Raw genomic sequence first — 5,050 nt, forward strand, 5'->3', positions numbered from 1 at the left:
CCCTAAAGGACACAAAGTTCTAGCCTCCCTCAGTGAGAGCAACAGTATTTGAACCTACTGATCACTGTTCCAAAGGGATTAAGTATTCCACAATGGAGAAATGGAGTTCATATTTCACTTTTCTCACGTTCTTACCTACTATGCGAGAGTATGTAAGGCTTAGGAGGGGCGGTGGACAGGAAACTACCTTGATAGTGGTAAAGAACAACATTTTGGGCTCTGCTTTCAGTACTGTTCATGCATTTGACTCATGAATCTGATGTTTTAGAATACCTTGTATTGTAAATGACAATGTAATTTCAGTTGTATTAGTTTACAGTATTTCATGATGGGAAACAGTATTCAGTCTCTCCACCATTCAGAAATATAGATCCAAGCTTTTTTTAAATTATACTTTGAATTATGTGAATTATCAAGACCACATTCATATTTTACATAGCTATTTATGCAATAACTGTGGTCATCACGACATCACAGAAAATTTGGAAGAGCGTATTTCTTATAAGCAAAAATATTACATTAAAGCAGAAAATACTGGTGTCTTGGTTATTACTAATAATTTATTGAAGCGATGTCAGAAAACTGCTTATCAGCCTACAAGAAATAGTAGGATATGGGATCTGTCCTGTAAGGTTTACAGTTTGAAAAAGATACAGGAAAAAAAAACATTCCCTGGGTAATCCAGTAGCAGATAACCATTACAGTATATTTCCCCTGCCTTCACTTCCTGTTGTTATTTTGGTTTGTTTATTAGTGATTTTAGATTAGAAGAGTGACTGTCAGAAGCTTCAGAGTAACTCTTTGGGATTTTAGTTTATATAGGATAATTTTTTCAGCCCTCTGATCCTTTTGGCTATTCTTGATTCTGGTAAACATTACAGGTATTTGTCAATTGAATTAACAGCATAAAAAGGATGTGTTTTACGTGAAAGAAAAAGTTGGACTAATATGAGAAGGAGGCTAAGGAGGAGAAGAAATAATTACCCAGGCAGATATCAGCAGCAGATGGTGATTTCTACTGGGAAATTCATGCAAGAATTCAGAAAAAAGTACTGTATTATGGAGCTTTTAAAATCTGATGGCAGCACTAACATCTTTCAGAAAATGGATGTTGAACTGTATCTCAATGTTTTAACAGAGACAGAACAGCTAAACTGAAAACAACAAGCAGTATATGGTATGGATAACTTTGAATTAGTACTCATCCTGTCCATCATACATGCTGAACCTAAAGACTTACTGGAGAAGGCAAAGAACTGCTGCGGAATGGTTAAAAGAGAAAATTTGTATGGATTTGTACTACTCAAACTCTGATGATGGAAACAGCACAAAATATTTAGGGACCTGAGCCGAAAACTCATGAGTCTGCAGGTCCTGCTGGTTTTGCTTTGGGAGCAGAGCTCACTCTGACAAGTTACAGCAGCTCAGAGGCTGATCTGAACTGATGCAGAGGCAACCTTCACATCTTCAAGTGGCATGAACAGTTCTAGCAACCTGAGCAACCTGGCTGCTCCTTCTTCTCTCGACCATGACTTTCTCTCTATTTGAGCAACAGAGAGCAAGAGTGGTATAAGAACTTCCACACCAACTCTAAAAGTATACTTTTTTTTGGAGTGAAGTGAATGACTTCTTCAGGTTAGCATAAGCCAGCTTTAAAAAAGAGATCTCAGTAGAAAGCTTGTGAAAGCTAGCTCTGAAAGAGCAATCTTCACAAATGTGTGATGTGTTAACTACCTTTTGTTCTTTTTCCTGCAGTTTACTTGAGGAAAGAAAGATATAATTAAGACAATTGCTTTTGTGAAAATGTTGTGCTTTCTGCGGTTCAAGAATATTTTCTGTTAGTTTTCCAAGTCCAGAAGAGGTGCTGTTTGTTAGTGCTTGCAATGGTCATATTCAGTATATGACATTACCATGCTCTATTCATTATGAATTGTGACCACTTAAACATACAAAATATTTCTCCTAAACACAAAATGAAGATATACAAAAATTTATTAAAATTAAAAATCCAGATCTGACTTTTAGTTCTAGTTACAATGTAGACTCTTTATGAGTGTTTCAATTAGTTTTATAAAATAGAATTTACTGTTAATTTTGGTGAATTTACTTCCAATTCTGTATTCTTATCCATCTTTTAAAGAAGATATTTATTCTTCATAAAGTGAGGAATTGCTTGTTTTATTTTCACTGAAATGATCTTCCATTCCCTGAAAACTGTAGTGTTTGCAGTTACGTGAGTTCAGCTTTGACTTTAATGCTCTTCCAGGTACACTAGCTTCACCTTACCTTCTTTGAGGTAGGAGTCATCTCATTGATTGTCTTGAGTAAAAGGAAATGGCTCATGCATCTTTCGTACATTATAACAAATGTCCTTTTGCATTATAATTGAATGGTGATTGTTGTGTTCAATCAATGAGAAAGGTTAAGGGAGCTTCTCTGCCAGCATTTTTAATGGAGAAGTCGATTAAGATTCAGTTTAATCATTCTGGCTGCTTCAGAATTAAAGCAACAAAGACCATCAATGGCACTATAATTACCAGTCTTTCTGTAAGTTTACACTGCTATTTATGCAGCCATAAATTTTGTTATAATGCACAATGTGACCAGGTTAACTTGCTTTGTTTGTAATGCAAAATATTTCCCTTAATTGTACTGTGGATAAGAAATTGTTGTGACGAAGTATATATAATTCAGCCTAATAAAAAAGAGAAAAAGTAAAAACAACCCCTTTGTAGAGTCTGACTGAGGTGAATCAGACTGATGATAGCTTGTGTTAAATAGTTTAAAGTCATGGCCTTAACCTTGGGACACCAGAGACATATTTTACTTTATTGAACATGGAGACTAGCATCACTCCCAGGTGAGTAAAAAGGGTCAAATATATTATTCTAATCCCTGTTCCAAACAGAGAAAAGGTCATTATACACTACCTATTGCATGCAGCCAAAGAGTGAAAAATTCACACTGGGGACATGGGTGCAAATCTATTTTAGACATGGCCTTTAAAATGTTACTAAAATGAATGATTATGTGGTTTTGAACAAGAAGAAAATTCTTGAAATCAATCTTATTTATTAATTAGTTTGAGCTTATAAAGGTCTTACTATAAATAGCTAGAAGACTAGAAGAAATTGCTCATTTCAAATGAGAATGAGACAATAAAAAAAATTTGCTTTCTTGTAGTATTAATACCTGCAATTATGGGTATCCATTTCATTTCCTACTGCTGAATGAAAGATGGCAGGATATCTTGATTTATCTGGGATGTTTAGATATGCATGTCCAGCACTTCCAGTGAATGAGAGACACAAGATACTAACTCTTCTTTATCTTTTTTTTTTTTTTTTTTTCTCCTTATCCGTATAGGAATTTCATTCAAAAGGCATTGAGGATTTCTTTTGTTCCTCCACAGAGAAGGACAAGCTTTGACCAAACTTCTCACTAACTAAGAAACATGCTTTCTCCATACAGAAACACAATCTCCAGAGATGGGTCAATGTAAAAGAGAAAACCAGTCCTTCCACCTGTATAGGTAGATAGAGGGCAAGATCCTTTTTTTCTCCCCACCAACTCATGTTTTAGTGAAAGATCAGTTTCCCTGAATGAACTAAAATTTTTATTTTATGTTAGCTAGCAAAGTTATTTGTAAAGTTGCATGAAACCAGAAACAGGAGTGCATTTTCACCAGTTAAGCTGGTGGGATCCATGTGGGGATCCACTGCAGGCTCAGCCTCAACTCTAAGTTTCAGAAAAATGAATTGTGGCTCACCTAAAATGAAAAATTCCCTCCCTGTGATTTGATAAAATATTATTGCAATTTTTTCCTATCACCTTTCATGATTCTTTATTTCTATTTGTGACATATTTTACATCTTGTAGTTGTGTGTCTTAACTAAAGATGGATTGTATTGTCCCTGTAGCCTGTAGCTTGCTGTTGTCCTAAAACAACTTTTCCTTCCTTTTCAGCAGATTGTAAACTAGTAGGAGAGGATCATCAGACTAACAGCAGTTATTGAATGACAATTAAAACAAATTAAAATATCACATCACACAAAAATTTTTCAGTGTACAACTTCTTAGCTTGCCACTTGCTGCATAATTTATGCTTTTTGGAAAGCTGGCCTTGAAGGTATAATCAAAGGTATTGATATATACAAATCTGGACCTCCTACTGGCTATAAAACTACATGTACACATGGTAGCAAGATACAGTTCTTTAATGTGTTTCTGTATCAAGCCAGCTCTTTCAGTAGCAGGAAATTATGAAAACCACTAAAGAAGACAATTTAAAAATGTAAGTCCTTAAATCTGTCTCGAAAGAGGTAAAGACAAACATGTAAATCAGCTGTTTATGAAACATTCATGTTTGAATTTAAAAGGCATATCAGTATACAGTGAGCATCACTGATATTAAAGTCAGGAGCTTAATCCTCTAAAGAAAACAAAACACATACAGTGCGTAGGCAGCCTGGCATAGTTCCTTCAGATTTTATACATGTGAGTTAGGGTGCGGAGGCTATACTTAATTTAAAAATAAGATTGACTAATCTATTTGAGTGCTTACTGCCTTGTAAGCAGAGAAAAGAGTAGTGTGCCAGAATGGAAATCATATGGGCCGGGAATTCCCCTTCTGTTGACCACAGAAGGTATAGGCATAATCCATCAAGAACAGAATGCATGCCATACTTTGTTCATTAGCATTTAAAGAGGCTGTTTGGCATCAGACAACAAATACAATTCTTGCAAGAACTTGGCAGCGAACTGTTTGTCAGTTAATGACAATCCACAGCTTTTTCAAGGAAATACTGAATGTTCCCAGGGCTATTTCTGAATTCTTTTCAACATGAAGCTTGAAGAGGGGCTAACACGTTGCATAGCAGTGACCAGATTCCAAGAGAAAACATCAGTTCTGAACCCAAAATCGAAACAGATTTGTTGGCAACACATCAACAAATCATGATGGAATTACAGGATATGTGATATCATATATCTTATCTTTACATTTATGCATTTCCTAAAATACACCAGTGTGTTTAGCATCTCCATAGGC

The 5,050-nt window shown here is 35.4% G+C and overlaps 1 long non-coding RNA gene across 1 annotated transcript; it reads left to right on the forward strand.

The window, feature by feature from the left end:
* Positions 1-1,576: 1,576 nt before the first annotated feature.
* Positions 1,577-3,451, forward strand: LOC141940311 (uncharacterized). The gene is made up of 3 exons (XR_012627942.1): positions 1,577-1,596; positions 2,815-2,860; positions 3,367-3,451. It is a non-coding gene; the product is annotated as an uncharacterized LOC141940311 (long non-coding RNA).
* Positions 3,452-5,050: the final 1,599 nt, after the last annotated feature.

The sequence above is a fragment of the Strix uralensis genome, chromosome 2, assembly GCF_047716275.1.
Source record: "Strix uralensis isolate ZFMK-TIS-50842 chromosome 2, bStrUra1, whole genome shotgun sequence".
NCBI lineage: Eukaryota > Metazoa > Chordata > Aves > Strigiformes > Strigidae > Strix > Strix uralensis.